Source organism: Chiloscyllium plagiosum, chromosome 10 (genome assembly GCF_004010195.1).
Source record: "Chiloscyllium plagiosum isolate BGI_BamShark_2017 chromosome 10, ASM401019v2, whole genome shotgun sequence".
Classification (NCBI taxonomy): domain Eukaryota; kingdom Metazoa; phylum Chordata; class Chondrichthyes; order Orectolobiformes; family Hemiscylliidae; genus Chiloscyllium; species Chiloscyllium plagiosum.
Window position 1 is genome coordinate 35,976,782 of NC_057719.1, and position 12,361 is coordinate 35,989,142.

Genomic DNA, 12,361 nt, shown 5'->3' on the forward strand with positions numbered 1-12,361 from the left:
GGAGGTGGCGGAAATGACGGAGGATGATACGATGTATATGGAGGTTGGTGGGGTGGTAGGTGAGGACCAGTGGGGTTCTGTCCTGGCAAAAGTTATAGAATTTATAGCAAAAGTTTACAGTGTGATGTAACTGAAATTATACATTGAAAAATACCTTGATTGTCTGTTGAGTCTTTCATCTGTTCGAATACCATGATAGTTTCACTACTTTCATATGTAAATCACAAAACTATTTTTTAGAAGTTGCATTCTCAGGTTAACTGTAACAATTGGTGTCAGCCAGATAATATGTTGAAGGTGTTAGCCCCCTGTGTTCCCTGTCTGTGCCATAATGTTTAGAATGATTCTAATCTAAAAGGTGAGTTAATAGAGTCTTACATGGATTCATGCAGTTTCTGAGCAAAGTACAATGTAACTCTGCAAGAACAAATTCACCCACAAACATATATGTATATGTATATGTTGGAAGCAGTTCATCCATAGTTTTATGAGATGGATTCCTGGGATGAGGGAGTTTTCAAATAAGAAAATGTTGATCAAGTTTAGCCTATACTCATCGGATTTTAGAAGAACGACAGGTGACCTTATTGGACAATATCAGATTCTGAGGCTGTTCAACAGGGTAGATGATGAAATAATGTTTTGACTTATCAGGGAATCAAGGACTAGGGCGCACAGTTTCAAAATGAGGGATTGCCATTTAAAATGGAGATTTACTGTTAGAGAATGAAATATGGGATGTAAACTGTCAGGAGGAGAACACTGTTAGGGAGTGAGGGAGGGAGTGAATACTGTCAGGTGAATTTGCGGTGGTGAACACTCGGGGGTGGGGGGGAATGAGAAGATAAGACTAAACCAAGAAATAATGGCTAGAGGATAATTAATAATTGTAGATATCATTTTGAAAATATATTTTACTGCAAATCACAACTGGGAATAGCTCAGTTAACACATGCTGTGGCTCAATTAAATTCCTTACTTCCCGGAATGCAGCACCGAGTGCCATGAAGCAGGCATGGTTTGTCTTCCTGCCAACTATCCTGCAGGTACAAAGGGAACAATTGGATTTCAGCTAGGCTTCATTTTTTTCTGAAGGTTTGGAAGGTTGTGTCAGAAATGCTGAGCTTGGCTGTAGAGTAACAAGACCTGCTGAAATTTGTGCAGGGTTTTGATACAAAATTCAGAATATTCCGTATAGTTTTAGTCTCTGTACCCATGGAGTTGAAGTAGAATGTGAATGCAGATTCACAAAATTGATTGATGGGAGAACAACTTTCTTCTATATGGTTAAAAATCACACAACACCAGGTTATAGTCCAACGGGTTTAATTGGAAGCACACTAGCTTTCGGAGCGACGCTCCTTCATCAGGTGATAGTCCTTCATCAGGTGACTATCATCAGGACTATCACCTGATGAAGGAGCGTCGCTCCGAAAGCTAGTGTGCTTCCAATTAAACCTGTTGGACTATAACCTGGTGTTGTGTGATTTTTAACTTTGTACACCCTAGTCCAACACCGGCATCTCCGAATCATTCTTCTATATGCTATTCTATTTCAACAAAATACACTTGATTTCAAAGAATGAGGGATGATCTCATTGAAAGACATGAGATTTGGAGAGGATTTGACTTGGCGGATTCTGAATGTTTTCCTGGCTGGAAGAAGAGTCTCAGTCTCAGAATAAGGGATGGCAATTTCAGACTGGGAGCAGGGGACACTTCTGCACAGAGACAGGGTTGTGAATCTTAGGAACTCTCTATTCCAAAAGGATGCAGGATACTTATCCTATTTAACTATTCAGGCAGGGTTCATTTGATATTTGGATTTCTAAGGAAATCAAGAGATTTGGGGTCTGAGGGGAAAGTAGGGTTAGTATTGGGAATCAATCATAATGTTATTAAATAGTACAACAAGTCTGTGGGCCTGCATGACTGACTCATGCTCCCATATCTCATGTTTTTAAAAGGGTTTTAGAGTGATGGTTTAGATTTTTACATAAGAAGCTTGAATTGGAAGATGGGATAATCCTGCCACTGTCCTGATATTATCTCCACCTTGAGAATTCCAGCAGGTAGGAACTTTTAGGGGTCTGCCCCTAAGGGGCCTGGAGGTGCACCTACTGGAGGTGGGCTGAGTCCAGTTTGGGCAGGTTGAAATACTGATTTCATTCCCAGCTAATCTTCTATGCAGCGTTTCCAAGGCAATCAGCAACTCACCTAAGTACAGTTGAATCTTCTGGCTGCCTTAAATCTGTCCTCACCCTACCCGCTGCCGCTGTTATGTGAAACTCCCCTACTCTCACCCTGTCATCCATTTTATGAATAATTCTCGCAAGTACTATTATAACAGTTGGAAGACAATGAATAGCCTATAACTTGTTCTGAGTAAACAAATAAACTCTTCAAAGCACATTATTCTGTATTCAAATCCCTCAACCTTTCTTGCTTCTCACACAGTCACGAATCTGCCTATTTCCAATTCTTTACTTCTGTTGTCCAGGCTAGTGGATTGTTTGTATTTGCTTACCCCATTGTTGCTAGTGCACCAACAGCAATAACTTCTCCGTCTGTCCTGGCATTGTTACTTCTGAGATCTCACAAGGATCTTGCTAACCTCCCACAACTCTTCTCTGCCTCACTGGGGTAATTCATTGGAAATCAAGTCCTGCTATTCTTGGCTTTGTAACATTTGGCAAGCACTTTCAGGAGGTGGAATTGGTCCTTAATTGGGTGTATGGGATGTTGAATTCCTCAAGGCAGATGCGTTGTGTGAGATATCTTTTAAAAAGGAAATGCTATTGCACTTCAACACACATATGGTTTTGACAGAAGGTAAATCCAATTTCAGTGGCAAGGAGAGCTCGATGACTGGGAATCTCCCTACAGCTACAGCCTTCATCCACTATCACAGATAATGACATCACACAACCATCTTCCCATGGATTGCTATTGAGGACTTGTTTGGACTCTGCTTTGTAAAGGTAAAAGCAATGACTGCAGATGCTGGAAACTAGAGTTTAGATTAGAATGATGCTGGAAAAGCACAGCAGTTCAGGCAGCATCCAAGGAGCAGGAAAATCGACATTTTGGACAAAAGCCCTTCATCAGGAATACAGACAGAGTGCCTGAAGGGTGGAGAGATAAATGAGAGGGGGGTGGGGGTGGGGAGAAAGTCTTCCTCCAGGCGTCGGATGGTGAGGGAGCGGCAGTGAAGGAGGCCCAGGACCTCCATGTCCTCGGCTGAGTGGGAGAGGGAGTTGAAATGTTCTGCTTTGTCTGGTTCCTCCCCTGACATTACTATCATGGCTGTCCCTGCCAGAACTTGAGAACTCCTGATGGCTTTGCTCTGGGATCAATGGAACATGCAAGCCTCTCCAATAGAGCTGGATGACAATCCAAGGAGAGGATTTGAACATACACTGTATCTGAAAAATAATTAGCGTGACTAAGTCAAAATGAAAGTATTTGAATATTAATTTAAATGCACTTATTTTATATTGTAAGCATTGTTGGTGGAATTGTAGATTGAAATATGAAAGGAATAGATGGTAAACTGTTGCTGATAATACCAAATTTGTGCGAAAGATTAATCTGATTTCATTAAGCTAGATTTGGTAAGTTTATGTAAAGAAACAAATGAGCAAGTCTGATTTAGAGTTTAGCAATATAGATGATTGGAGATAAAGGGAGGGTGAAAGGATGCATTTTTGTTTTACTGCCTGGGTGTTAATCCAATGGAGCAAACAATCTGTCCTTTGTAGGATCTGCCTGGTTTTTCTTATTTCAATTGATTCAAAATAAAGTTGAGTAATCCCCTCTGACATATCATCTTTAAAGTAATGAAGTCAAAATCTATCCACAGCTCTTTTACTGGTGTATGGGAGAGTAGGCAGATTCCTGTCCGTTCTTTAATTGTTGATCCTCCTTAAAGATTTTCATTAATCTCCAGATGTAGTATTTTGCAGAGATTTCTGAATGAGGTCAACCAAGAGATTTTGGCAGTTCAAACAAGGTTTTAGAATTCATGAGTAGTGTGAAAATCAGCCTGAATAGAATCAAGTCATTTATTTTTAAGCAAAAATCTTTACAGTAGCTTCATCAAATGTATTAAGTTTAATCATTTTTGTTATTGCATGAAGACAACTGAGATTTTGTTGCAGGCTGTCATGAAGGCTGCAAACTTGGGTTTGAATACTGTTTGAGACTAAAACAGAGTGAGTGATATCTGCGCAACTTCTACTTACTTTGGGTGTGTTCTATGCTTAATACCAATGTGGTGAGGGTGGTACCTTGGTGTCATAAATGTGCATTGTAGGTCTGCAAAGTAGGCAGATTTTGAACTCAGTCACTGTGTAATACTGATTTGACATACTACCATTCTGGATATCATATCTCCAGTAAACCATTGGTCCCGACAACCATTTAACATGCACACACCTTGCAAGCATTCAGCAGCAAGAAGGCTTCCTTCACCAATATCATGTAAATGGATTATCAATGTCAAGAAAAGATCTAACGAAGAAGAACAGAAATTGTTGGAAAATCTCAGCAGATCTGGCACGTTTGTGGGGAGTAATCAGAGTTAATGTTTTGGGTCCAGTGACCCTTCTTCAGCGCTAGAGAAGGTGCATTGCTCTTTTCGACCCTACTGAAATTTTCCTGCAGTTACTGTTTTTGTTTTTGATTTCCAGCATCCGTAGTTCATTTGGTTTTCTTGTTAATGTTTAATGAATATGCAGATGAGCCTCTGAAGCAAACTGTGGTGTCACTGTGACCACAGGAGTAATGTATTAAGGTTCTTCTCAGAGTTTGGGCCTTGTGCAGTACAGAGCATGTTGGTGTTCTGTAGCCACTATCATGCACAGTGCAACAACAAACAATGGCCCAGATTGACTGATAGCTAAAAAGTTGTTATTCCAGCATAGATGGGAATTGTGTGTGGTGAAACTTTGGAATTCCCATCATAGCAGAAGCCAGAGAATTCCCCAGGAATTTGAAGATTCCACGAGGCAATTACCTTAACGTCTGAAACTGTCAGAAGTTATCCATTTAAAGTGAAGTATTTGGAGCATGCCAATGAAACTGAATAAGTAGTTTCTCACAAAAAGCCAGACTATTATATACATAAGGTGGTAAGGAAAAGCCAGGGAATGATAGACCGGTGAGCCTGACATTGGTGGTGGGAATCCTGAGGGACAGGATGTACATGTATTTGGAAAGACAAAGACTGTGCGTGGAAAATCATGTCTCATGAACTTGATTGAGTTTTTTTGAAGAAGTAACAAAGAGGATTGATGAGGGCAGAGTAGTAGACGTGATTAGATTAGATTACATTACAGTGTGGAAACAGGCCCTTCGGCCCAACAAGTCACACCGACCCGCCGAAGCGCAACCCACCCATACCCCTATATTTACCCATTACCTAACTCTACGGGCAATTTAACATGGTCAATTCACCTAACCTGCACATCTTTGGGATTGTGGGAGGAAACCGGAGCACCCGGAGGAAACCCACGCAGACACGGGGAGAATGTGCAAACTCCACACAGTCAGTCGCCTGAGGCGGGAATTGAACCCGGGTCTCAGGCGCTGTGAGGCAGCAATGCTAACCACTGTGCCACCGTGCCGCCCACACCTATATGATCTATATGGACTTCAGTAAGGTGTTCGACAAGGTTCCCCATGGGAGACTGGTTAGCAAGATTAGGTCACACAGAATAGAGGGACAACTAGCCATTTTGATACAGAACTAGTTCGAAGGCAGAAGACAGAGTGTGATGGTGGAGGATTGCTTTTCCATCGGGAGGTTTGTGACGAATGGTGTGCCACAAGGCTCGGTTCTGGGTCCACTGCTTTTCGTCATTTATATAAGTGATTTGGGTGTGAACATAGGAGGTATAGTTAGTAAGTTTGCAGATGACACCAAAATTGGAGGTGTGATGGACAGTGAAGAAGATTTGGGGCAGCACGGTGGCTCAATGGTTAGCGCTGATGTCTCACAGCGCCAGGAATCGAAGTTCGATACTAATCTCGGGCGACTGTCTGTGGGGAGTTTGCACATGCTCCCCGTGTCTGTGTGGGTTTCCTCCCACAATCCAAAGATATGCAGGTTAGGTGAAATGGCCATGCTAAATTGCCCATAGTGTTCAAGGATGTGTAGGTTAGGTGCATTAGGAAGGAGTAAATATAGGATAATAGGGTGGGGGAGTGGGTCTGGATGGGTTACTCTTCAGAGGGTCGGTGTCGACTTGTTGGGCCAAAGGTCCTGTTTCCACACTAGGGATTCTATGATTCTACTTCAGAGTACAATATGATCTTGATCAGATGGGCCAATGGGCTGAGGAGTCACAGATGGAGGTTACTTTAGATAAATGCAAGGTTCTGCATTTTGGAAAAGCAAATCAGAGCAAATCTCTTGGGGAGTGTTGCTAAACAAAGAGACTTTGAAGTGCAGGTTCATAGCTCCTTGAAAGTAGTGTCGCAGGTAGATAGGATAGTGAAGAAGGCGTTTGGTATGCTTTCCTTTATCGGTTGGAGCATTGAGTTTAGGAGTTAGGAGGTCATGCTGTGGCTATACAGTTCATTGGTTTGACCACTTTTGAAATATTGTGTGTAGTTCTGGTCTCCTTCCTATTGGAAGGATGTTGTGAAACCTAAAAAAGTTCAGAAAAGTTTTACAAGGATGTTGCCAAGGTTAGAGGATTTGAGCTATAGGGAGAGGCTGAATAGGCTGGGGCCGTTTTCCATGGACCGTTGGAGGCTGAGGGGTGATCTTATAGAGATTTATAAAATCATGAAGGGCATGGGTAGGGTAAATAGACAAGGTCTTTGTCCCGGGGTGGGTGAGTCCAGAACTAGACAGCATAGGTTTAGGGTGGGAGGGGAAAGATATAAAAGGTACATAATGGGCAACCTTTTCATGCAGAGGGTGGTGCGTGTATGGAATGAGGTGCCAGAGGAAGTGGTGGAGGCTGGTACAATTGCAGGATTTAAATGACAGCTGGATGGGTATATGAATAGGAAGAGTTTAGAGGGATATGGTTCAAGTGCTGGCAAATGGGATGAGATTGGGCTGGGATATCTGGTGGGCATGGACAAGTTGAACCAAATGGTCTGTTTCCATGCTGTATGTCTCTATGACTCTGTGACATAACCTATGGCTTCTCTGCAGCCATAACACAATGTTATGGCTGCAGAGAAGCCATAGGTTATGTCACAGAGTCATAGAGACATACAGCATGGAAACAGACCATTTGGTTCAACTTGTCCATGCCCACCAGATATCCCAGCCCAATCTCATCCCATTTGCCAGCACTTGAACCATATCCCTCTAAACTCTTCCTATTCATATACCCATCCAGCTGTCATTTAAATCCTGCAATTGTACCAGCCTCCACCACTTCCTCTGGCACCTCATTCCAGAGTCATAGAGACATACAGCACAGAAACAGACCCTTCGGTCCAACTTGTCCATGCTGACCAGATATCCCAACCCAATCTACTCCCACTTGCCAGCACTTGGCCCATATCCCTCCAAACCCTTCCTGTTCATATACCCATCCAGATGCTTTTTAAATGTTGCAATTGTACTAGCCTCATCTAGCACTGATCTCACATCTTTCCCCATATCGATACTCACCATTGCTATCCAAAACAAATGATGCTGTCTTGAATGCTTCAATCGAATTTCCTCCACTACATTTCCAGACAATGCATTCCATACAGTAACTACCGCTGTGTGGAAAAGCGTTTTCTCACCTCACTCTTGCTTCATTTGCTTTACTTCATTACAGTTATACCTTCTCATTGCAGTTTCTTTTTCAGGCAGAAATAATTTCACCCTGTCTACTGTGTCCAGCCTGCTCATGATGTTGAAAACTAAAATCTGTCACCTTTTTCTCTCCAGGGAGAACAGTCCCAACTTCTTCAATCTGTCCTCAAAACTGAAGTTTCTCATTCCTAGAACCATTCTTGTAAATCCCTTCTGCACTATCTTCAGTTTATTCACATCCTTCCTACAATGTGGCACCCACAGCTGTACACAATATTCCAGCTGAGGTCTGACAAATGTCTTGTACAAGCTCAACATCACCTCCTTCCTCTTGCACCTTATGCCCCAATCTATTAAACCAAGAACACTGCATGCTTTACTTCAGTCTTTCCAGGTACGTCAGCTTTTATCAAAAGAAGATTGGACAGCATTTTGTGAAGATTTCTTACAGCTTGCTTTGTCTACTGAGGTTCCATGTTGAAAAGATTGGATAGCACTTTGATCAGCATTATGAGCCAGATTATGAGAAAATAAGCCTCTCTCTTCTTTAAGATCTAACCAGGAACCATAGCCAGTGGGCGAACCAACAAAATGCTACTATTACACCTGATTTTTGTAGTTTCAAGAAGTAAATCCTGTGGTACCTGACTCTTCAGTATTTGGTGCGGAACATCATTCTTCCTCTGATACTCTTCCAAATCAGAGTGTGCAGAATTCTTCACCCAGTCCTGTAGTGAAGCTCATTTGTAATGCTAATGAAGATGAACCCACTGTCTTTATTGAAGCAGTGAAGTTCTCTTTGTTCAGCATTACAGGATGGCCACAATGGTCTTTCATTGAGCAGCTGGTATGCTTGACCTTTTGCTCAAGAACATAGAGAACCGGAAACTCAGTGGAGACTGGAAACCTCTTCAGCAATACAGAAGCATGAGGATGAAGTTCGATGTTTATATGAAAGTCCAGAAAATAGCCCTTTTGTTTTTCCAGAGATGTTGCCAGATGTGATATTAGGAAATGCTGGGAAATGCTGAGGTTCATCTATTCTTCTCTTTTTAACGCAGAAAGTTTTATGGTGGCTTCAGATGGTGGCTTCAGATGCAGTCTCTGAATAAGAAGTTTCTGATGAAAGCTGCAGACTCTGAAAACATTTTTGTTGACTTTATGTAGTTCCTGTGTGAAACGTTTGAAGAAGTGAATTCTGCAATCTTCACTCATCTCTTTGTCCTATACTTGAGAATAAGATGCAAGAATCTCAAGTTGCCATTGTCCTGAAATTGTCCTGAATGGTGTGATGAGTATTAGGAAAGGAAGGTGATTGAGTCATTGAGGCAGTCCATGATGGAGTGACATTTGGGAGTTTCAATGTCAGATTGGCAAAGTGAGGAATTATGATCCTTTGTGAACTTTATTGAGATTTGATAACTATCCTGCCATAAACAACTGTGAAATTGCTGAGAACATTGTGGGATCTGTCTTGGTTGCATTTGTTATTTGATGTGGTATATTCAATTAGGTAATTCCCTATATTGTCACAATGTTGGAATGTTAGCTGCACACATATTGTAGACCTTATTAGTGTCCTACCATTGAATAGAAAAATATTTTGTTGTTTATTTAAACCATGGCATCTTGTGGATTTATTCTCTAGAAAGTCCCTTGGAACTCTCACTTCATTTCCTGTAAAAACTAAAATAAATGATTAACCTCTAGCCATGTAAAATAAACGTGACACTCTGGTCTGGAATTGTAATATAATCTGGGGAGTGTTGGTGGGTTTGACTCTTGCTGGTCAACCTGAAATATTAACTTTGCTTTTTCTCCACCGATGCTGCCAGACCTGCTGAGCTTTTCCAGCAAGTTTTTTTTTGTTATCTCTGAATAGTGTACATTAATCACATATTGTGATCCTCTTACCTTATTTTGGGGGTTGTCCAATTTAGTTTTGCCAAGGTTTCAAATATGGGTGTGAATTGCAAAATAAGGTTGAATATTTTCTTGAAATGTGGTTTGGTCAGATTAAAATTAAATTAAAAGAAACAAGAAAGTAAGGAGTCATTAATGGAGAATTTCCTGTTGTCTCTGTGGAGGGAACCATTCTACCTCTGTTAGGCCAGAAAGTGTAGGCCTAGACTGATATGGCTAAAGCCTTTGGACTCCCAATAAAGCTTAAGAGTATTACTGGAGTTTAACTAGTTTAGACACTATAACCAGTCTAAGGCATTGTTGCAGTTATATATTTGTCTGATCAGAACTATTTCACCCTATGGACCACTACCTCCAAGGATGCCCAGTGTAAGAAATTCAGCATCTAATGATAAATAATCTCTTTAAGCTTCATTAGTGAGTCAGGCTGGCTGTTTAATCATTACAGTGCCTTTCATCACTGAAGATCTATCTGACTCATGAATAGGATTACCAAGTCTGTCATTGCAAGGTCCAAACATCTGTTGCAGTGTCCATCTCCTTGGTGCTTAAAGTGCCTCCACCTGGTTCCTCGTGGAGCAGTGATCCTAAGTGAATGGAAAATGATATTATGTGACATTTAAATGTATTATAATATTGAAATGAAACTCTGCATTCTTTCTTTCTCTCTGAAGGTCCTTCACCCTGATTGAAGTAGTTGCAAGAAAGCCCGTAGATGACCATTCAGTCCTCCCACCAATTGAGGAACTTAAGGACCTCATCCTAATGCCTCTGGTATAAACTCAGCAGCAGGTGGGGGACCTGCTATGGGAGGAACACAACTTGCGAACCCTGGCAGGTTTGTTTTTAGGTACAAAGTGGGCCCTTGCAAACCCTGGCAGGTTTGTTTTTAGGTACAAAGTGAGTCCTTCATTCAAAGACACTCCATGCATCATTAAGAAAATTGACAAAGGGCAGTGTGTGGGGAGAGGGATTGTGTAGAATGGCATCAATCTTACCTTGCTGCCAGCCCCCACAATGCCTTTCCTGTTATCACCCATCTGTGCCAGGATTACTCCTTGACCTGAGGCATCAGATGGGTGAAGTAACAGCAGAAGCCACTGCCACCTAGGTGGCACCACTGAGTACAGAGGAATGTTGGCCTCTGGGTGGTCAGGACACTTATCCCATCAGTCCTCGACCATGGAGGATGGCCAGCTACATGCTGTCAGGCATTCTTGAAAGTTGGTAATGTGGGGGTCTTGATGGTTTCCTAGCCAACAGCCCTGTTGCCATTGTAAGATTCTGCCCACCATTTAATGGATTATAACTGCACTGTGTGGTAAACTTTAAAACCTGTTCCACCTAAGTCTTTGGAATGGTAAATATAGGGAGTGTGATGGGGTGATGAGCTTGTAGACAATTTACAAAAGACAATTATTCTTTTTCTAAAATGCTCTTGATTGAAATAAGATTTTTGCATGCTTTATTATTTTTTTCCTACTTTTTAATAAGTAAAAGCTCTAAAACTATGATGAATATTTATAGTTGAGAATCGTCACCTTACAAGATTTTCCATGCTTTTTATTACACTTGTTCACAGTTCATCTGACCTTGTTCTTTCTCACAGTTTACAATAATTGCAGCAGTGTTCCAGGTCTTGATGGAAATGTACCCAGGAGCTAATGACTGAATTTATCAAATGGATAGTAAAGAGCACTCTTGCTCACAATAATCTCAATCTCAAGAGTGGTATCTGATTTATACTAGGGAGAAGGGCTTTGTGTAGTCAAGGCTTTGCCAGCTTTCAGCATACAGTATTTATAATTTCTATTGTGCCATTAAATAATGTGTGCACCGTGTAGCCCCATTAGTAAAAATTTGCTAGATTTTATCTCATTAAATGCCTCATTAGCCACTTAACAAATGGTTGAGCGTTACTATTGCTGGTACATTTCAATTGGCTAAATTATTTACTATTTTGAATAAAATTGATTTTGCAATATCTGCATTTTACATTCTGGCATATTCCTGTGAGTGGGAGAAAGTGAGGACTGCAGATGCTGGAGATCAGAGTCGAGAGTGTGGTGCTGCAAAAGCACAGCAGGTCAGACGGCATCCAAGGAGCAGGAGGATCGACATTTTGGGTATAAACCCTTCATCAGGAATGAAGAATGGCTTATGCCAAAACTTCGAATCTCCTGCTCCTCGGATGCTGCCTGACCTGCTGTGCTTTTCCAGTACCACACTCTCAACCATATTCCTGTGAGTTCCAGAGATACTGACTGATGAACAGTTAATATGCTCATACAAGTGTATTACTTAATAAAGGTTGTTAACAAGTTTAAGATAAGAAAGAATTGAAGTATCAGCGAAAGTGGATTCAGTTCTGTTATCCATATGAAGGAACTGAGGGCATTCTAGCTAAGTTTGCAGATGATACAAAGATAGGTAGAGAGACAGATAGCATTGAGGAGGCAGGAGACTGCAGAAGGATTTGGACAGTTTAGGAGAGTGAGCAAGAAAGTGGCGGATGGAGTACAATATTGGAAAGTGTGAGGTCATGCACTTTGGTCGGAAGAATAGAGGCATGCATTTTTTCTAAATAGAGAGAAAGTTAGAAGTGCAAAGAAATTTGGGAGTTCTAGTCCAGGATTCGCTTAAGGTAAACTTGCAGGTTGAGTCAGA

At 41.4% G+C, this 12,361-nt stretch overlaps 1 long non-coding RNA gene across 6 annotated transcripts in view; it reads left to right on the forward strand.

The window, feature by feature from the left end:
- LOC122553517 overlaps positions 1-11,733 on the forward strand; it is a 102,830-nt gene extending 91,097 nt beyond the window's left edge. For 4 of the 6 annotated variants that reach the window (XR_006312750.1, XR_006312749.1, XR_006312751.1 and 1 more), the window contains one exon: positions 10,369-11,733. This is a non-coding gene — a long non-coding RNA (uncharacterized LOC122553517). The remainder of the gene's footprint in view (positions 1-10,368) is intronic. The other 2 variants (XR_006312748.1, XR_006312747.1) reach the window with 2 other exon arrangements.
- The last annotated feature ends 628 nt before the right edge of the window (positions 11,734-12,361 follow it).